The sequence below is a fragment of the Acomys russatus genome, chromosome 3, assembly GCF_903995435.1.
Source record: "Acomys russatus chromosome 3, mAcoRus1.1, whole genome shotgun sequence".
Classification (NCBI taxonomy): domain Eukaryota; kingdom Metazoa; phylum Chordata; class Mammalia; order Rodentia; family Muridae; genus Acomys; species Acomys russatus.
Window position 1 is genome coordinate 55,004,551 of NC_067139.1, and position 22,029 is coordinate 55,026,579.

Below are 22,029 nucleotides of genomic sequence, written 5' to 3' on the forward strand. Positions count from 1 at the left end.
TTGTGTCAAGCTGACATAAGACTAGCCCGCAGGACTGACCTCTTGTCGACTTGACACACAAACACATAACTAAGCCACAACCCTTCCTTTTTATTTGTTCCCAAGAGCTCACATTAAAAACATAAATAACTTTAAAAGTCCCATAGTCTTTACAAATTCAAACATTAAAATTCCAGTCCCTTGGGGCCTGGCACACTGACATAGTGCATATGTCCCAGGTGGTGACATCACTGCTGGGTTCCATGTGTGCGGCTGAGGGGTGTGTTATCTGGCCCACCTGCAGTCGAAGCGAGCCCACAGATGGAGCAGACCCTTAGGTGCAGCAGGCACGCACTGGCACACTGCCCCCGGGACAGATCAGCTCGCAGCCGGGTTGGCCAGCACACTGAGTCAACATGTCCACATTGTCATTTGACAGAGCTGTGGCCATGGCAGCGTGGTAGGACCAGCATCCCAGACCCTGAGGCCAGAATGAGTGAAGAGGCCTGCCATGAGGGAGCTGTTGTCAGAAGCGAACCCTTGAACAGGACCAAACGGAGGATGATGTGGAGAGCAAGGAAATGAAGCTGGAGAGGGCATTATCAGATCTGACCCTGAACAAAGACACCAAGGTGATGCCAGAGCTGGGTGCAGGCCCAGCCCAAGCCTTGCTGAGGACAACAGAGGACATGGCCACAGTATCAGATGAAGGGCTGTTAGGAGACGGGCCTGCGGACATGCGCACCTCACACAGTGGCATGAATCCGGGTCCCTTTCCTGAAGTGATCGCAAGCAACCATCAAGCCCAAGGATGAATAGGCCGACCTCAGCAGCCTTGAAAGACACCAGCACTGAGACACTCCTGAAACGCAGACTGGAAGAGAGCGAGCGAATGATTAAGCAGCTGAAGGAGTTGATGCTAGAGGAAGCAAAGTTGGTCCTGTTGAAAAAGCTGCGGCAGGGCTGACAAGATGCCTCAGAGGTTAAGAGCAAGAGCTGCTCTTCCAGGGATCCTGAGTTCAGTTCCCAGCAACCACAGAGTGGCTCACAACCATCTGTGATGAGATCTAGTGCCCTCTTCTGGCATGCAGACGTACATGCAGACAAAACACTGTATACATAATAAATAAAAGAATCTTTAAAAAAAAAAAAAAAGGAAGCCATGACACAGAAGCCTCCAGCTGCCTCAGGGAGCACTGTGACTATCCGTCATGCCACTGCTTGTCAGTTGGGACTTTTCCATGTCACAATGTCCCAACACCAGTCTGCTCATCAATATCCCTTCGCCTATGGTAGCCTCGCTGAAGGGGACAACAGTTGCCACTGCTCAGGCCAGCTCCACCCCCACCAGTTTGGCCTCTGTGGTGGCGTCTGCTAAGTCTCCAGCCAGTTGCCAGGCTGCTGCCAAGCTAAGCACTGCACATGCAATTGTAGAAGACTTTGCTGGAGATCCCTCACCCAAGCTCCCTGCTCCAGAGATGAACTTCCTGCCCAGTGCTGTCAACAATGAGTTCATCTACCTGGTCCGCCGCGAGGAGGTGGTGCAGAATCTTCTGGAGATGCAAGAGGGCAGGATCTCCGCCGCTGCAGCTGCTGCCCTGTCATCCCGGGACCCCCACATGTGTGTCCAGAGCAAGATGGACTTCACAAGCTGCTGGTGAGAGAAGGTGGAGCCATCGCGCGTGAGAACTGCATGGCATCCAATCAAAAGGCGGCGCTCAAGGTAGCGCCCACCCGCCAGAAGGCTGTCTTCCTGAAGGCGCTGCAGCAAGAGCAGGAGATGGGGCAGTGGCTGCTGCAGCAGGGCGTGGGTACAACCGGCATCAAGGCTGAGCCTACATCTCCACATCCCACGCTGATGCAGATCATAAAGCCCCAACCAAAGTTGATGTTCCACTCTGGAGGGCCCTGTGACTGGAGTAACGGGACCTGCTACAGGATTCCAGCCAGCTGTCCCTGGGGCTCAGCCACAGCACCTCTCCTTCAGCCAGTTACCCAAAGTGCAGAACGCAGCCTCGGCTATGGCCCTGCTAAGTAGGACTGGCAGAAATTCTGGGAGAGCCGTGGGCACCAGTAAGGGCACCACCTCCAACTGGGCACCAGTGGGACCCTTGCCTTTCTCAGCCCAAGCTTAGCAGTACACAAGACTTCCACATTCCACCCCCCCAATCAACCACGTGGAAGTAGTGGGAGTCCAGCCCTCTGCTCTCCCAGTTCCTGGTCTAGGGCACAGACTGCCCTCCTAGCAAGCTGCTAAGACAGCTCAGGCCTTGGCTGTTGCCTTGCCAGGTGACCAGGAGAGTGCACCATCATGATGTCCAGGAACAGAACTAAGGACCTTCCCCGCGGGTCTTCTCCTTCCTTTTTGCTTTTAGTTTGACACCAGCAGAAACTTGGACCTTGAGGCCAGCTCTGCCTGGCCAATGTGGGTGGGAGCTCACCTCGGACACTGGGACGGACACACGTGGCCCAGGCTGGCATCGAGGGCTCCCAAAGTTGAGTAGGGGTTTCATTTTCCTTTGGCTTTTCCCATTTTAGCTCCCCGGTCTCTGCCTCTACACATGGCCATCTATAGGTTGAAGTTTGTTTGTTTGCTTTTCACCTCACGATGATGATGGAAGTAAAAGTGAACATATTAGACCCAGGGTTCCTGTTGTGCACAGTGTAGTCTGGCAGGCAGTTCCAGAGGATGCTCTCTCTGAGTGGCAGCACCCAGGGATGGCAGGTGCCCCCTAGCTCTAGTCTTGTTTGCTGCTGCTCGATGCAGCCTCTGGCTTCCACGCTTGGCAGAATGAATCGCAGCTCCAAATCCACCAGACACCCAGAGGCTCTAGAGGGATGCTGGACCCACTGTGCTGGAACCAGAGGTGGCTACTGGCAGGGAAGCTGCTGGGTTATTTTGTAGTTTATTTTATTAAAGAGTTATTTCCTTTTTCTCTTCATTTTGATGGACGCAATCTCAAGATACCATACCTGCCAAGAGGCACCCAGGAGGGGCCCTGCTAGAACTCTTTGGTGGGGGTCAGCACCGTTTACTTCCCACTCTATCCACAGGGATGTCTTAAGGGCCTGATCTACTTAAGCCTTGCCATGGTGAAAGGCAGAAGTAACCGTGTGTGCTCAGCACGCGTAGGGTGGCCTACTACACATCTGCAATGATTGGTCGCTGTCAGTTCCCTGATCCAGCCCTTGACATAATATAGTTAGGGACCCTTGCTCTGCAGACTCCTGCCTTCTGCAGACATGCCCCTGCCTCCTTCTAATAAATGCTCGTTTAACCCTGTTGAGTGGGGGAAAGGGGATTTCAGCCCCTTTAAATTAGCTAATCTCTCTTAAAATCTAAAGTGTTTTAAAATTCAAAGTCTCTCAACAATGGGATCCGGTAAAATAAAAAAATATTAAGCTTTCTTATTTCAAGAACCAGGGCACAATCACAAGCAAAGCAAAGCAAGGCAAATAACAAACACAAGGAAAACCTCAGCTCTCCAACTGTTCAATGTCTGGACTCCACTCACGGCATTCTGGGCTCCTCCAAGGGTTGGGTCACTTCTCTGGCTCTGCTCTCCGTAGCACACACAACTTGTCTTCAGGGCTCTGGCTGGCTCTGCTCCACACTGCTGACTTCTTGGTAATTATCCCATGGTACTGCTATCGCCAAAGCTGCTAGGGTCTGCTGCTATAAGTGCATAGGCTGCGTTTTCACCAAGAGCCTGTCATAAGCTCTCCTCCTGGTGCCACGCCTCAACTTCTCTGCATGACCCCTTCAGCCCTGGGCCTTCAACTGCCACTGAGGCTGTACCTTCACCACTGGCCTCTCCTGGCCTCTTGCGGTGCCAAGCCTCAGCTGTTTTTCATGACTGCTTCATACCTTCAAAACCAGTACCACCTGGGTGACTCTTACACTAGCAAGTTGGGTTGCCAGGTAAGGTATAACCTTGGCTGCCTCTGAGACACAGCTTTTGTTGTGTTGCCTCTCAGGAAATGCTTCCAGAAGAGTTCATTTCAACAATACTGGGTCTCTTCTCAATCTGCTGATTTCTTAGCTCCAGCTAACCAACATCAGTTGTCCCAGGGACACAAAAGCTTCACTTCGGCGGTGCTGCTCTCTTGTTAATCACAGATGACTCTTAAGCCCCAGCTGACCAAAATGACAGACTCCTAATTGGAAATAGCAAAGAGCTCTGATAGAGTCTTTAAACTTCCCTCTGAAACTTCACAAGCCGGGCCTCTGTCTTCAGCACTGTCTGCAATATTCTTAGCTTCCAAGCTCCTCAAAACATCCCACTGAGCTCACAACACTCACTGGCTCTTCTACCTCAAAGTTCCAAAGTCCTTCCATAGTCCTCAAAACAGCACGCTCGGGTCTGTCACAGCAATGGCTCACTGTGCTCCTACCAACTTGTTTTAGGGTTACTAGTGCCATGATGAGACCCATGGCCAAAAACAAGTTGGGGAAGAAAAAGAGTTTACTTGGCCTACACTTTCACGTCACTGTTCATCAGTTATGGAAGTTAGGAAAGGAACTCAAACAGGGTAGTGTACGAGATCAGTATAGGCTCAGCACCCACACACACACACACACACACACACAAGACCAAGTTCTCACAAAGATTCATTCACCTCAGAAGCACTGATGGCAGAGAATAGTGAACAAAGACAGGAGATAGAGGGTGTGGGAGAAGAGGAAGGGAGCAAGGGAGGAGGGCAAGAGGTATTTGTCCCAGAGAACAGAGGATTGCCTCTGGATAGAGAGGAGAGAGAGTGGGCACATGGGAAAATGGCAGTTTCTAAAGGGAAAAGGAAAGTGGTACCCTATCTTAGCCTCACCTGCTGAGATTGTTTTGTTCCTGCAGTGACCCTGTTGAACTTTCTCATGGAGACACAGCTGGGAACTCCTGGTATGATGCTCTTCGCATCCTTCCCATGAAGGAAAAGCCAGATGACCGTGATAATTGGTTTCTCTTTCACCCTGAACATCATTCTGAAGCACAGGCCAACCTAAGGGCAAAGGCTGGGTCTCTTCTTCTGGTCACTGTTCAGAGTTTGTGTCCTATAAATAATTGTGGTTTCTGTCTAAGAAGGACATTTGAGACACCTTTGCCTTGGGTGACAGTGCCATGGGAAGAGTTCCTGGCCAGTCTTAGCACGTGAGTCAGTGGTTCTAATGCAGAAGTTTGCAGCCTTCCCTGGGATGCAGATCCACACCAGGACGGTGGGGGATGCTGGGAGCAGTGGCTTTGGGTTCAGTCCCAGGGAAGTAGCTATGCAGACGGCTGTTGGAGAAGGTGGATGTTCTTGGTCTTGAAGCCTGGTTAAATGCAAAGTCATTAGGGGAAGCAAGGTAACTCTGTGCTTTCCTACGGCTGGGTGTGACTCCCAGGGGGTGAGCACTTTTCTTGCCAGAAAGCTCCATCAGCCCACAGCAAAGGCTCTTTATGCACACCCCAGTTCCTGCAAACATGCAACTGCCTTCGACTCTGGAGCTGTGACACAGGTGAGCAGGATGCGAGTAACTGTCAGGAGAATTGGGGGATTTTGTTTGAAGGTTTTGTTGTTGTTTGTTTTTGAAAAATTCTCTGAATGGGGACTGATTCCATAGAGATCTTGAGTCAGGGATGTCTTAGTTTGGAGGAGGGAGTCTTTCCACTCAATGCGCGGTTTATTTTGATATTCTCGGGAGACTCTAGATTCTGGGCAATAGGTGGGAGGGGTGGCGGGTTCTTCAAATAGCTTAGAGGCTGGCCTAACTCCCCTTCGACTGCTGCCTACACCAGGGAACTCAGAGGCTTCCAATGGCAGGGTCAGGGCAGGGTGGGGGCGCTGATAGGTCAGGGTTAGGTTCTGAGACGTGGCCTTCTGCTGAGTCTGAATCTTTGGATCACCAGCTGGCCAGTGAGCAGAGAGGTAGCATGTGCTGGCCGCAGTTCTGCAGGGCGAAGTGTCTGGGTTCTGCTGAGCCTTGGGCTTTCAGCCACATTCCCGCAGCAGCAGGTGCAGTTAGTTTACTTGCCAGCAGCGCGATCAGAGGCTGAGTGGGAGGGCCTTTGGGTCACAAACTACCATCCCCAACCCCGCCCTCTCCTCCTCCTCCTCCTCCACTTGTTCCTTCCTTGCCGATTGGGCCCCGCCCTGGAACCCAGAACGCAGCCTCCCTGCGCTTCCCAAACGTCCAATCCCCAGGTCTGCAGGCTGTGCCTGGTGGGCGTCGTCACCGCTTCTCGGCTACAGGCACCTCAGGCTACCACCAAGTTCTGTAAGAAACAGCTCTGCTTCTGGTGTCCCTGGGGCCATCTGAATGAGCTACACCGCGCGGGACATGGCGGGGCGGAGGGCCGCTATGGAACCTCAGAGCAAGGAGCTGCTCACCCGATGGCAACAGAGCCTGGCCCAGGCCATGACCGAGGTGGAGGCCATGCTCAGACACAGAAGGATGGCTGAGCCCAGACGAGTGGCCGCAGCTGGACGAGGAAGCAGGAGGCGTCAAGGAGGAGGACCACTTCCCGGACCTGTGGTCTTCACTGAGAATGACGCAGCCTCACCTGCTGCCCACTGTTTAACTGAAGGGTGTCACCCGGCTACCACAGTCCACACAGGACACGGGTGAGTAGCAGTCCCAAGGGGTCCTTCCAGCCTGCCGGCCACCCTCTTCTCTCTGCAGTTCACTGTAGCTCTAAGATCTGGTAGCGGCCACTGCTCTTCCTGGAGGGCTAGGGTGACATCTCTCTTAGCTTACTGAGGAAGGGACTGTTGCCTTGACCTGACTTCGCATTCCTGTCTGTGTCCTGAGTATCTCTGGGAACAATAAGAAACTATCAAAAGCCTTGCCTTCTCTTTAGAGGTTGCCACTTGTACAGGACCCTCAGGCGGTCCTTATCTAAGAAGGCTGGGCAGAGGTGGGAGGACACCTTGGAAGGAGGTGGGTCAACCTCTTACTTAAATCCCCTCACCATTTGTTGGGCTCTCAACCTTTAGGAGCCAAAGACTGCAATCAGCAACAAGGGAATCTAGGTCAGGGGCAGAAAGCCTATGTTTTGATCCCCGTTATCCCGTTTTAGGATCACGAGTGCCTTTTGTCTGGGTGGCTTTTTCCTCCTTGTTATCTGGAGCTCAGTCTTTTAGCTGGCCCAGATTTGGTGTGAATTATGCACAATGGCTTCCCGATTTTCTTTTAGAAACCACAGGCCCAGGAAAGTTAAGGAGGTTGCATCGCATCATGGGAAAATCGCAGAAGTTGCTGGTGGCTGACTCCTTTGAGTGTTCTCTTTGGAACCCCTGTGTTCTTGCTCTCGGGTCGATGGTTCCTGCTTGCCTCTGCTTTTCCTCCAGCTTTCTCCACTGTTACCCAGATCAAGTCCCTACAGAGGAAATGAGCCTTCCCACTTTTAGGGTGGGGCTTCCAACTCAACTAACAATCAATAAAGTCCTGGATGCTCAAAGTCAACCTGATCTAAACAGTTCCTTACTGAGAGAGTCACTTTTCCCAGGTGACTCTAGGCGACTCAGGACACAGACAGGTATGTGAATTCAGGTCAAGGCAACAGTCCCTTCCCCAGTAAGCTAAGAGAGGTGTCACCCTAGCCCTCCAGGAAGAGCACTGGGACTAATAATAAACACTAACAAGCTCACTGCCCCAGCATCAATGCCAGGCTTTGGCCGATTTGTGCCTTGCACCAGTGGTCTCCAGTGGGACCTCCGGCCCCTAGATAGAAAAAGACTTTTAAGGAATTTCCTGAATGTCTTTTGCCCATAAGGAAGCTCAAATTATGTATGGTGGACCCCAGCTCTGTGTCCAACTTCATTACCCAGCAAGAGCTGATTTCTGAACTATCCCACACAATGGACATCACCCCAGTACACATGCTGTGAGCTCCTCTGACCTTCTCACACCCCTATTGGTACTTGCTCCTAAGCTGTGCTTGACTGCCCATCAATAGGGTTTCAACTGGACACAGGTAACAAGATTGGTGAGCTGGGTAGGCCTCTAGCTTGAGTTCTAAAAACTTCCTCTGCCAGTTAAGGATCAAGTCCTGACCCAAAGTCAGGCCTCTTTGGAAACAGCACTAAAGGAGGGGGGAGGGGTTAGTGATTACCACCAGCCTCTAATAGAAGGGAAAGTTTTGTGTGTCTTTTTTGTGTGTGCGCTTTCTGATGTGACTAAGTTTCATGGCAACTTAGTGGATCCAAGGCAGCAATGGCTCAGGCTCCGTTGACTGTACCAATGATAGCATCTCTGAGCTTCCTGGCCACTGGGTCCAGCTTAGTGGGAACTCAAACGTCATTTGGGTGTAGATAATATTCAAGTTGTTTTATGCTGTTCTGCTTTGTTGAAAAGCTGGCCCTGGAGTTGGGTTGTGTCTCCTGCTTTTGGCTTCTGTGGCGGAACACTGACTTAGTTCAGTTGGCCTCTGCTGACCAGCTGGGTTGAGGCAGGCCCTGTCCTTCCAAGTGTAGTGCTGCTGCCTAGCCACTTCCCTAGTCATGGTGACAGTGAGGAAGTAGGACTCAAGATTGTCCCATATGGTGTATGGTCACCTCGTAGCACCAGTGAAGGGAAGTGAGGAACGGAGTTCGTCCCCTGGTACATGGGAGAGCTGGGCCTCAGACCCCGAGTCTGCATTCTTGAATCAATAATGACCCCTCCACTGTGACTCCAGCTCTCTGACCTCAGTTCTCGTTGGTTCCAGGGGTAGCCGACTGCATCGTCATGGCCATCACGAGGAACATCAGAACCAAGCTCTTCAAGATGTTGCACGCGGCCAACAGCAACCAAAACCTGTCCGGGGAGCCTCTGGTTTTTGACACTAATAATTCTTTTTGTCGCATTGTGCATGGCAGGAGGGTACCATTCCTGATTTGGCTCCCTGTCCTGTCTGCTGCTGAATAAAAGAACCATGTGTCCCTCAGACAGATGCCTGCATGACCTTACCAGTGCCCAGAGTCAGACAAGGCCCATGGCCTTGATGGGAGCTCCTCGGATGGGGAACTGAGAGTCTGCTTGTTTGCTGAACTGGGTGGGCTCTGTACTGCTGTCCACCCTGCCTCTGTGTCCATTCTGTGCTTTGTCCCTGAACAGGCTCCCAAGGTGTGCCCACAACTGCCTGTAATACAGGTCCAGGCCCCCACACCTGGACAGTAATCGCTTCCTCCTCCTCCTCAGTTCTGCTGTACTTAACACTGATGTGCTCCTGCGAATGCATCACTGTTATTTTTCTTTGTTCAACTTGACATATTTGCAATATTTGTTCTACAGAAGCTGTAGAATCAAGAAAACCAGCCTCAAAGCATCACTGGTAAAGCACCTGGAATGTGAGGTCCAATATGGAAGACTAGACCCTGGCCAGGCACAGTCTATTTGAATTTAAACACTTTAGAGGACATTAAATAGGAACTTCTACTTTCCCAGCAAAGTGAATCTTGAGTATCCAGCTGTCCTCACACTGGCTTCACAGGTTAAATTTGAGCTTAGCATCTTCCTGCTTTCATTCCCAAGGGCTAGGATTACAAGTGTGGTCATCAAGGCCTGTGTGAATAGCACTAGCTAGTGAACCCTGGCCTTCCTGAATGCCATGACGTCACCCTGCCAACTGAGCTACATCCACAGATGCTGCTTTTTTTTTTTTTTTTTTCTTAACACATAATCTCAATCGTGAACACACAGAGGCCTGCATTCTCTCTCCCTTTGGCTCAGCAGTGCACAGTGGAGGCCACTACCCTCAGCCTGAGGGCATTTTGTTTCAGTGGCTCCACTATTTCACTTTCTTCTGCCAGCAGCTCATCACACTTTGCCATCACCCTGATGGATGTATTGTATCTCATCTGCTGAGGCATCTTGGGATGGTTTTCAACAGCTAGGAACATGGCTTCTTGGAGTACACCCTCTAACCCAAATCTCACACTGTCACCAGCCCTTCAAGCTTTTCCTGAGTGTACTTCCAAGTGTCTGTACTTGAAGTGGGTTGTCTTTTCCCCTCCCCACTGTTGCTGTTGTAAATTCTCCGTAGTTTATTTCTCAACATGATGAAAAGGGTGATTTTAATGAAGGAATAAGATATTCCAAAGCAGTATTTGATCCAGAGGGTCCTAGAAACCTACAAGAAGAACATTATGATAGGCAGATTTGGGCCCAGGGGTCCTGCTCAAACTATGGCTCCAGCCAAGGACAATACAGGCTGTAAATTTCAAACCCCTACCCAGATCTAACCAATAAACAAGACATTCTCCACAGTTGAGTGGAGAGTGGGGTCTGACTTTCTCACGTACTCTGATGCTTCATATTTGACCATTTCCCCTGGAGGGGGAGACCTGGTGGCACTCAGAGGAAGGATAGCAGGCTACCAAGAAGAGACTTGATACCCTATGAGCTTATAAAGGGGGAGGAAGTCCCCCTCAGGCACAGTCATAGGGGAGGGGAGTAAGGAGGAAATGGGAGGGAGGGAGGAATGGGAGGATACAAGGGATGGCGGGGTTTCTAATCAAGCAGAGAGAAATCTCTTGCTTTGGAAGGAGGTGGTAATGAGAGGCTTCTGCTGTGTCCCAGGAGAGGTTCTTGGAAAGTGCATCTTCGCTTCTGGTCATTTTGGAGAGAGCTAGTCATGGGGACAGGGAAGCAGTCCCCTTGATGTCAACAGTTCTTTCCTGGACATTCTGTTGTATCTTGTGATCTCACTAGTGTTGTGGTGACACCAGTTGCTCTTAGTACATTTGTTCAGTGCCTGTAGGATTGGCACTGTTGGCAAGCCAGTGCTGGTCAACTGGCTCAAACAGTTCTTGGCTGCACTGGAGAGTTGCCTGCCTCCCACACCACCTGACTCGTGTTTTTATACCAGTTTAGGGACACCTTGCTACTGAACTCCTGTGGGCGCCTATATAAGAAAGCTGTAAGCCATGGATGGGACAGACACAAAATGTTCTTCCCACAAGGTGGCCACAAGGAAGAACTGCAATAACTATAATAAATGGATGTACCTGAAAACAAGGACATGAAGGGAATGTGATGATGGACACCTTTGTGGGAAAGGCAAAGGACTGGAAGGAAAACTTTTATTTTTCATATAAGCAAATAGGTCGTGACATAAGACCAAGTATATTTCCTCATTGTACTTGAATATGCTTAAGGAACTTGAATTTACCTCATGTTCTGCTGTGTATTAGTGAAGGTTCTCTAGAGTAACAGAACTTACACAATGAGTCTCTCCTTCCCTCTACCTTTCTTTATGTATATAAATATACTTATATCTAATAAGTATTACTCATAAGTATATTTAAATGTAAACATGTATATATAAAATAAATCCCATAGATATTAATATGATTAATTAGAATTTGTTAGAATGAATTATAGAGTATGGGCCATCTAATTCACCAATGGGTGCCTATGGAAAGAAGGTCCTAGAATCTAGTTGTTCAGTTGATGAGGTGACTGGATATCTCGGCTGGTCTTCAGTTTATGCCTGTAAGCCAGAATCGTGAGGAAGTTGGTCTAATACTAGCGAAGGAATAGACTTTCTAGGGAAGGCAGTGGCAAGCAGGCAAGCAGAGAGAACTTCCCTCTCCTGTGTCTTTATATGACTGCCAGAAGAAGACATGACGTGGATTAGAGTCAGGTCTTTACATCTCTAAAGATCAAAATTAAAGGTTTATCTTCCAACCTCAAAGATCCACATTAGAATTGGGTATTCCTACTTTGCATGATTTAATTAAGGGGGAAAAAAACATCCTCACAGGTGTGGCCAGTATTTGTGTTTTAAATTCCAAATGTAGTCAATTGGACAACCAAAGCTAGCCATCACAGGCTGCTTAAGTAGTGAAAAATGAACTCAAAAAGCCTTGAGTTCCCTGGTTTCCCACTTGGGTCTTGGGATGTACTTTGATAGGCAGAGGCTTAGCCTCACTGGCCACAGGGAGGGTCGACAAACTCCAGTGTGGCCTCAACTTCTGGCTCCCACATGATCCTATGTCCAAATCAGGTTCCCCACTCCCCCATACCGATTAGGGCTTCATACCTGGAAGGCACAGTCCAACCAGCCTTCCCAGAGTCTCAGATTCAGGGAGGGCACAGGAAGCACACTGAGGGGAGTGGAGAGTGGAGCTCTGGGTATTTTCATTCTAGGATGCTCATGGTCCACCTTTACATCTTCAGGGCCTGCCAGGAGAGGTAGAAGGAATTCTTGGGATTCTGTCATTTTGGAAACCTTCAGTGGGCTAGGCTTTGATTGTGATGAAGTAGGGTGCTGGGCACGTGCCCCTCATGCCTGCTTCAGATTGTGTGTGTGTGTGTGTGTGTGTGTGTGTCTGTGTGTCTGTGTGTGTGTGTCTGTGTGTGCCTGTGTGTAGTTTTTCACTTGGCTTTTGTTTATGTGTTCTCTGCAGCCAGTAATATCAGCCCCTAGCCTGAATAACATCTGTTGGCAATACGGCAATGCCTTTGGTGCTGGAACAGCTCCTAACCCCGCTGTGTGAAGCGTGGTTGACCCTCCACTGATCATGGAAGGAAGGCTGTTTGTCTCCACTCAGGCGTTGGTATCATTTGAAACAGAATCCCATCCACAGGCACCCACATTGTTCCCAATCTCCTCCACATGGAAGAGACTGCAGAGTGTAGTTTTTCCAGTCAGGACATTTCCTCCTAATCATAGAGCACTTTTCAGGGTTGCAGGAACTTTGGATGGATGCTCTGGCATGCTGTGACCTTTCCATCAATTTGTAGATGTCTCACAAAGGGAAGTTTATATTGTTGTTGAGTTCCTCCCTATACCACTGAACAAGCGTGGGGCTTCCCTTTGCACCATCATGCTGACTATACATGGAAGCCTGAGCATCTCCTCCTTGGCTTGTATTTGGATTCACTTCCTTCTTAAGTGAATGTGTTGAGGCTCTGCAGTTCCTGAATTGGAGGCACTGCAGGCACCCGCAGCAGCCAAGCTCACCGAATCCGCACAAAGTGTGTCTGTGAGAAACATGACCTCCTCCTGACCATTACTTCAGCATTCTGCACATGCTGCCCAACAGTGCAGATCCCAGTCAGAGCAGAAGAGCATGGGATATCCTTCTTTTCCAACTGGTAAGATAGAAAATAAATGTGAGCTCAGGTTAATGTGCAAGAAATCCAGGATGCTCATCTAATGGTGGGATGCTTTTCTGGGCTCTGAATTCTGAACTGGGGACTGGAACTTACTTACCTTGTAGTACATCTGAAATTAAAAGGATTAATTAGATTATGTCCATAACTGAAATTTATGCCTATGAATATAGCTTCTCCTCCATCTATTAAAAACACTTAGAAAGTTATGCCTGGCATAGTGGTGCATGCCTTTTATTACACTTGGAAGGCACAGGCAAGCATATCTCTGTAGACTCAAAGCCAGCCTGTTTTATGTAGTAATTTTCAGGATAGGCATAGTGAGACTCTGTCTAAAACAAAATCAACCAATCAACCAATCAAACAAAAACAGATAATAGTTAACTGAAAAAGCTGGGCCATAGTGGAGCACACTTTTCTTCCTAGAACCTGCAAGGCAGAGGCATTTGGGTGTCTGTGAGTTCCAGGCCAGCATGGTCTACATAATGAGTTTCAAGACAGCTAGACCCTGTCTCAAACCACAACCACCACAAGAAGAAAGGTCCCAGAAAAGGCATAACTATGAACTCATGGGTGAGTAATTTGTGAGAATGTTATTAAAGATATCATCCTCAAGACACTTAAAAGCATCAGTTTTATGTGTATGCATATTTTACCTGCATTGTGTGTCTGTGCGGCACATGTTTGCAGTACCCAAAAAGGCCAGAGGAGGGCATAATATCTCCTGGAATTGCAGTTACAGAGGGCTGTAAGCTACCCCATAGGAATGGAACCAGGGTCCTCTGCAATAGCAATGAAACAGTGAACATTTTATGAATGTATCGAGTAAGGTGTCCAAAAGTTGTATCTTTTGTACTTTGAATGTACAAGGGCTCTGTACGTGCAGCAGATGCTGTCATTTCTAATGGGGGCAGGGCATTCATTAACCACCTGAGGAATTAACACATACACATTGCACGTATGTCCCCTTTTGGATACTAATGGTTCCTGTTTATGTGGCAAGATGCTGATGTTTATGTAAGAGCATTAATGTCAGGCTATTTTTAATATTGTGCTAATTTAGTTTTATGTGCACATTTTTATTTTGTTTTTTTTTAAGACAATTGTACTCTTGGACATGTGTCTAAATTCAGCCAGAAGCAAGGGCTGCAAACAAGAAGCATGAAGAATTTGCAGACTTAGTGGTAACTATTCACAGAACCATCAGGACTCATCTTTTACAGCCAGAGGAGGCCTGTGCAGACAGCTGTGGTAGGATGGTTGTAAGAGATGGCACTGCGGATCTCTGAGAGAAAATAAAAGGTGGGAGGAGCCACACAGAGCATTGTAGCTCTAGTGCACATCACTCAGTAGTGTTAAAGTGAAGCCATGATGGCTGTGTGAGCCCATTTTCCAATGATTTTACAAAACTACCTGAGCCGTGCACTGTGTAAAGAAAGGAAGCTTTACACAAGTGGAAAAGGCAAGCGGATGTCACCAAAGAGTAGTCGTTCAGAATCTGTTGGAGACAGAGAAATCAGAAGTTGTTTTGGGTACATGAATTTTCTTGGCCAAGCAAATGGTCCAGCAGAGATAACACACACAGTGAGCTTACCTTCTGAAGGGCTTTAAGAAGCAGTGAGTGGACTGGGATGGAGCTTGGGTTGTTCCTGCCAGCTCTGGGTATCTTGGACTGATATAAGGAAGGATGCCTTTCTTAGTCACGTAACCATTTTCTGGCCCTCCCTGTCTTTTCAAGCAGCAGGAAGGCTTTAGAGTGATGAGGCATATTTGACCATGTCCCCTGGATGGGGAGACCTGGTGGCACTCAGAGGAAGGATAGCAGGCTACCAAGAAGAGACTTGATACCCTATGAGCATATACAGGGGGAGGAGGTCCCCCTCAGTCACAGTCATAGGGGAGGGGAGTAAGGGGGAAATGGGAGGGAGGGAGGAACGGGAGGATACAAGGAATGGGATAACCATTGAGATAGAATATGAATAAATTTTTTTAAAAGAAAGAAGCAAAATAATTTTTAAAAAATAGAGTGATGAGGCAGGTAACCTGGACATCTCCACACCACCTGAGTGTTTGTGAACTCTGCATTTTTCTACTGGATTCTGAGGCCAGACTTGAGGGCTCTGAAGCCAAATGGCATCCTGTGCAGCTGTGAGAAAGCATGAGGAGTCAGTGAGTAGGGTCACGGTGTGACCTGCAGCATGTGACCCACAGCATGAGAATGGAGAGAGAAGACACCAGCTGACCACTGAGACGCCCCCTCCCTGCAGAGACACGGGAGACTTGACGTCCACAGAAGGGTATTCTCAAGCCTGACCTATGAACACTTCATCTGCCAGTTCCCTTCCTGAACACTCTTCAAGTGCCAAGGGTGGGCTAAGATGAAGCACTGTGGAAGCCAGTGCTGTCCTTTGTCAGCTGGATCTCAGGTGCCCAGGCCCCAATCCTGGGAGTCTCCCTACCAGCCTTGAGGCATGACTCAGCATGCAGTGCAGGGTGCCAAGGTCACAGCCATGGCGTCCTCCTAAAGGACAAAGTTCTAGCCGGGACTAAAACTGTCACATTGTAGCTTCCCGCCCCCCACCCCCAAACAGGTGTGCTCCCGACAAAGGGAACCGCCCTGCAGGCCCTGGCTCCCACTTCTGGGCCCACGTCAGCATCACCGGCCCCAGCATCGGCTTCCTGTACCAGATCAGCATAACCAAACCCATCACTCATTCCTGGCTTGGTCCCCCAGGCCACTCTTTGTGCTTCCAGGCTCTAGGCAGCTTCTCAAGTCCATCCAGACTCCATGGCATGTTGATCTTGTGTCACTACCGCAGGTCTCTACTGACCATAGGGCACCATTGCTGATCTTTGTGGTCATGGACCACACTATGTCCCTGTGACCAGCCCTTTCAGCCTGCCTCAATCCAGTGCTACCAGCTCCCGACAGTCTCTGCTAGCCCAGTGTAAGCCTCCTTTAATTCTTAACTGTGCATCCACTCAGTCATCCCTCCAGTGGTCTTTCAGGCCAGTGCTTCTGCCCCCAGTGGGCACTCTTGGCTCCAATTCAGCAGAGCCAGCCCCATTGCTCCCTTCTGTGCCAGCCTAGCTGCCTGGATCAGCCACCAGTGGGCCCCAAGCAGCCTCAGCAATTAGTTGAAGGCACAGAACCAACTAGTCCTCCCATGCCTGCCATGCTGAGCCCCAGATAGTCACAACAGAAGTACCCACCTCTTAGCCCAGAGAAATCCCACCTCCCCAAACAACCCCATATGGGCCCAAGGATGCCCCTATGCTCACTTCTGGGCTCAGCCCAGCCTCTCAAACTCCAAATGTTACTTCCCATACCTGATGGCCCTTAACTTCTGGGCCAGCCAGGCCTGACCCCACAGCACCTCCTAAGGCTCTTTTGCCAGCTGAGGTGGCAGTCTCTGCTGAATCTGGTACCAGCTCATCCTTGGATTTCGATATTGGGTCATCCATTCAGGCTCCTGAGGACCCTTGAGGTACTTGAAACTGCCCCAGGTGTGTCCTACAAAGGTCCACCTGTGAGTCCAGGAGTCTAAGGCTGGTAGATAACTTCTGGGTGAATTTGTCTTGCTACAATTGGAGACTGCACTAGTGAGAACCTTCACTCTGTGGGCCTCAGATGCTTTCCCAGATTGCCTTGAGGCTGTTTCCTGACTGCTTGGCATTTTGGGGCCTGAGGTCAAGACCTATGAACATCCCATCAGAAGAAAAGATGAATTCCATGTCACCCCACTATCTCCTCCATGGGTATCAGGCCTCTTGAGGTAACTTTGCCCTTAGATGTGCTGCTTTGTGAAGGAAAACTACTGGGACAGGTTCCACAGCCACTCTAAGGATCTGGAGGCTGTTGGGATCCCTCAGCATCTCTTGGCACCTATAACTGTCAACACTGTCTTTGCATCTACCTCTGAGTCTCTCATGCATGTGGGCAGGTATGAGTGCTGTGTCCATGTATGTCTGTATGTGGTGGGTGCGTGTGATGGAGTGCCAGCCTAGGCATCACTCTCCTGTCAACCCTCTCCCCCACTGTATTTCCTGCCCTGAGCAGAATGGCTTAGGGGACACAGGGCCACACTGTGGATTTGGTTGGCCTGGTTTCAGGTCACAGTTTCTCTTGGCTGTGGGTTGATGCTCATGTCTACTTGAAGACTCTCCAGCTGTGTGAGAGATGTGAAGGGGTCCTGACTCAGTGGCTGCTGCCCCACCTCTCAGGGCTCTTCCTCCACTGCAGAGACACTGTAGGGCAGCTGGAAGCCCCAATCTGGACTTTTTCTTCCTATTATAACAGGGTCCAGTCCTGATTTTGACACCTATCACTACAGAGCCATCTTTGATCCTGCAAAAGACCCAGAGCTCACTATCTGTGGACAGGAGGTGCTCACTACTGCTCCAGCCCCATCTCAGGGCAGCACCACACTGGAGTCCAAGTGACTAAATTGAGCCCCCAAGAGGATGTGACTAAAACAGAGAAGACGCTATGTTTTAAAATTCTGTGCTGGGTACCTGGGGTTCTCTGGGCTGAGTGGGCCAGGGGGCCACAAGTCATGCCTGGTCCTGTTCTCCTTACTCCAGACTTATTTTTCTGAAACACACACACACAGAGAGACAGAGAGAGAGAGAGAGAGAGAGAGAGAGAGAGAGAGAGAGAGAGAGAGAGAGAGAGAGAGAGAGAGAGAGAGACAGAGACAGAGACACAGAGACAGACAGACAGAGACAGACAGAGACAGACAGAGACAGAGACAGAGAGATGGAGTTAACATGCAACTTTATTGGATTCAACACCTGAAAAGACACAGATCACCCATCAAACTTAGGGTTCAAGGAACAGTGGAGAAAAATGTTCACAAGGATCTGGAGAACACGCATTCCCAGCTGACCATGGGCTGGCTTCTCTTTACAATGAATATCAGGATATATAAACCTGACGTGGGGCTTTAATAGACCTGTGTGATGTAATAACCCTGAGACTCTCCCTTTACCCAGCCCTTGCCTGCCCTGGAGTTCTCCTAATGGATGTGTATTTCAAGAGCATGTCAATTGTCACATGTGGCTCTAGGGAAAAAGAATTGTCTTCAGTCTCAGGTTGTGGCATCTTAGCAGTGATCTACAACGTGTTCTACCCTATGGCTTCTGCTGCTTTGTTTTAGTATGTGTGTGTATGCATGCATGTGTGCATTTGTGTGGTGTGTGTGTGTGTTTTCATGTGAGTGTATGCATGTTGTGTGCATGCATGCATGCATGTTTGTGTAGTGTATGTGTGTTTTCATGTGTGTGTGTGTGTTACATATGTGTGTGTTTTCATGTGTGTGTGCATGTGTGTGTGCTGTGTGTATGTGTGTGTTTTCATGTGTGTGTATGTGTGTGTGATTTTTCATGTGTGTGTGTGTGTGTGTGTGTGTGTGTGTGTGTGTTCAACACATGATATCTCTCCATAGCCCAGGCTGACCTGTTACTTCGCATTACTCTGTCATCACTGCTTGATTCCAGGTTTGGGTCGTCCTATGCTTTCTGGGAGTGTTTGCTTTTGATGTCTTGGGCCCACCTGTGTTGACCCAGTGCTCAGGTGTCTCCTGATAGAACTTTGAACAGCTTATCACACATTTCCTAAGAGCCTCGTGGCTGGAGTGAGCTCTGTTGAGGCTCTGGGGGAGGTTTTCATCACTACACATGTGATTTCTCTTTGTTTTTGACTCCTCCCCAAACAGCAACAGTCTGAGGATTTTCCCAAGTGTTTGCTCAGTTCAGAGGAATTATATTGTCTTCTCCAAATTATACTGAACTAATTTCTCAGCCTCCTTTGTTTCTCATCTTGTTGAGTATAAATCTTAAGGAGGGGAAGGGCCGTTCCTGAGCAGTGTTTAGAATGTGAGCCTTCAAACCCCCATGAGTGAAATAGTAAAAAAAAAAAAAAAAAATATTCTATTGAAACAGAGAAACTCTCTCGCTTTGGAAGGAGGGCGTGCTAAAGGTCTCCCTGTGTCACAGGGCTCAATCCTTGAATGGCAGCTTGGCCTCTGATCAATTTGGGGAGAACTAGTGTTCAGGTTGGCCGGGCAGTTCCAAGTGATGTCATCAGCAGTTTCTTCCCTGAAAATCCACTGTATCCTGGAGAGCCCTAGAGCCTTCTGTGATATCACCAGGGGATACCAACTGCCTGTGGGGAATTCGTTCTGTGCCTGTGGGGTTCACCCTGAGACATGTGGTCAAGGATGAGCAGACTATTTGGGAGGGAGAATGAAGAACATGGAGGAACCAAAGAGAGCAGAAGGAATCTGGCCTTCAGTCATGGTGCAGAACAGTAAGAAATAAATGGTCCTGGGGAAGGTGCAGTGAGTCCTGGGCAGGGAAGGGAGAGCATCCTGGAGGTGAGGTGGAAATGGGCCTAACAGTAGGGGACTCAAAAGCTGGGAGTTTCTGGGAAGCAGGAGGCCTATCCTGTTTTTCTGAGCTCCTAAAGAGCAGGCCCCATCCTGCCAGCTCTGGGTTTTCTTCTCCTGTCAGAGAGGATAGCTTTGTTAATCTGGTGAGCATGTTCGGCCCCTGCATGGCTTCTCTATGAACATGCATCTGAGGGATCCAGAAAGTGACTCGGGCATCCTACACTACCTGAGTGCTGGGGGACAGTGTCAATTTTACACTGGCTTCTGAAAGCACATGGCTGAGGGCTCTGAAAGCAAGTTGTACGCTGTGCAGCTGTGAATAAGCCTGAGGAGGCTGCCCTCTGGGTGAGCTTCTGCAGGAAGGCAGAAGAACCAGCTGATTGAGAGACACCCACCTCCCTATAGAGAGATGGGAGAGTCGACATGCACAGACAGGGAGACTCGAGTCTGGGTTTTCAGAACCAGCTTTGGCAAAGTCCCATCTGTCAGTTAACTTGCTGACCACCCTTCAGTGTGCCAGGTTGGCTCAGACGAAGTCATTTGTAGGGCACGTGCTGTCCCTTGACCTCTAGAACTGTGTATTCCCGATAGCTATTCTTATCTTGCCAGTGTGATGGAACATTTGGAAGACACAGTTCTGCACACATCCGTCCCTCTTTGTCCTGTAATATATACCAAGTACACTTCTGAACCCACAGTTCATATTTTTGGAGAATTTTCTACCCAGGATGAGAATGGTGCCAGCTTCTCATTTCGAGGGCTGTCAGTAAGTTTAAAGGGGTGGGATGGTCTGGTAGATCTCTATGAAGAAGACACCTTCATAACCTTTCCTCTTGTGCCTTTTGCCTGACTTTGTCATGCTCTAGTTGTTTTGTACTCTGTCACCTTTCCTAAGGGTATGCGCATTACCACTGGAGGCCCCGGATCAAGGAAGTTTGTTTGTGTGTGTAGCTCTGGGTGAAGCAGCATGGCAGTAACACCTCACATCTGCTCCCCGTGACTTGGACATGTTCAATTTTCCAAATGAGAAGGCCTTTCCATAGCAGCACCTGGCCTCTCACTGTCCAATCATCTTTCCCCAAAGTCGTGTGCAGAAATGGGTCATGATCTTTCTGTGAACGTGTCTGAGGTCTCATCTGGGGAGCCCCAGTTGTTAGTGTCTCCAGCCTGCACTGTGAATAGTTGACATGACGTTTGCTAAGATCTTGGCTGGAATGCATTCTGCTGAATCTTGGGAAATTTTCATCATCCTCTATGGGAATCATCTTTGTTCTGATAGGACAGCCTAACTCCCCCACTTGTTCCACAGCATTGTAACAGCCTGTGGATCCTCCCTGATAGGATTTTTCACTTCAGTGGGACTAATCTTTCTTCCCTATTATCCTGACCTAATTTCCTAGCAACCTTTATTTTCACCTTATTGATTAGAGATCTTAAGGAGGGGAAGAGCCATTCCTGAGCTCTGTTGGGAAAGTGAGTCTTCAACTATTCATAGATGAAGTAGTTAAAAGATCTGAATGAATCGGAGAGATCTCTGAGTTTGGAATGGGAAGAGGTTGGAGGTTTTCCCTTGTGTCTCAGGAAAGGCTCATGGAAAGGACAGTGTGGCTCCTGGTGATTTTGGTTTTTTGTTTTGTTTTGTTTTGTTTTGTTTTAACACATTTTTATTGAAAGATAAAATAATTCATATTACATCTCATTTTCTATCCCATCCCATACATCCTCCCATTCCCCCCTCCCTCCCACTTTCACCCCAACCCCCCTTCCCTATGACTGTGACCAAGGGGGACCTCCTCCCCCTGAATATGGTGCTAGGGTATCAAGTCTCTTCTTGGTAGTCTGCTATCCTTCCTCCGAGTGCCATTGGGCCTCCCCAACAAAGGGACATGGCCAAATATGGGGCACCAGAGATCCTGTGAAAGTCAGTGGTGATTTTGAAAAGAGCTAGGTAGCAGGTAGGTGTGGTCAGTTGGAGTAGACCCTAGCAATCCATTCTCTGGACATTCTGTTGTAGCCTGGAGAGCCCTTGGTGGTCTCTGTGATGTCACTAGAGTTGTGGTAACACAAACTACCCTTGGGGGCATTTGGTCATTGCCTATAGAAAAGTGAATGAGAGCTTGGAGAAGCCAGAGACAGGCAGAAGGAATCTCGCTTTTGTTCTTGGTGCCTAACAAGAAATAAATGGTCCCTGGGAAGGCACAGTGAGTTCTGGGAAGGGGTTGTTGAGCCTTCCAGAGAGGTGGAGAGGTCGGGCATGGAGTAGGCCTTCCAGAAGTGGGGCTCAGCAGCTGCAAGCCTCTGGGAAGCCAAGGGCCAAACATAATTCTCTGTTTCCAGAACAGCAGGCCCAGGTCAAGGATTTCAGCTGGTTAATTTGGCATTGAGGCAGGAACTGACATGGCTGCAGCTTCTGTCCTGAGAGCTCCTTAAATTCATTCTGAGAGGGAAGATGGCCAGCAGGAGGCACAGAGAGACTAATGGGGTGTCTGTCTCAGGGTAGCATGTTGCTGCCTTTGATCCTCAGCAGATTCTGTAGGTTCCTCAGATATCTGATGTTACCAACATTGAGGGATATTCCCC

The 22,029-nt window shown here is 49.1% G+C and overlaps 2 pseudogenes; both read left to right on the forward strand.

Moving 5' to 3' along the window:
• The first annotated feature begins 395 nt into the window (after window positions 1–395).
• LOC127187082 (transcriptional repressor p66 alpha-like) lies at window positions 396–2,236 on the forward strand (annotated as a pseudogene).
• A 4,059-nt stretch (window positions 2,237–6,295) lies between these two features.
• LOC127187083 (uncharacterized) lies at window positions 6,296–16,605 on the forward strand (annotated as a pseudogene).
• Window positions 16,606–22,029: the final 5,424 nt, after the last annotated feature.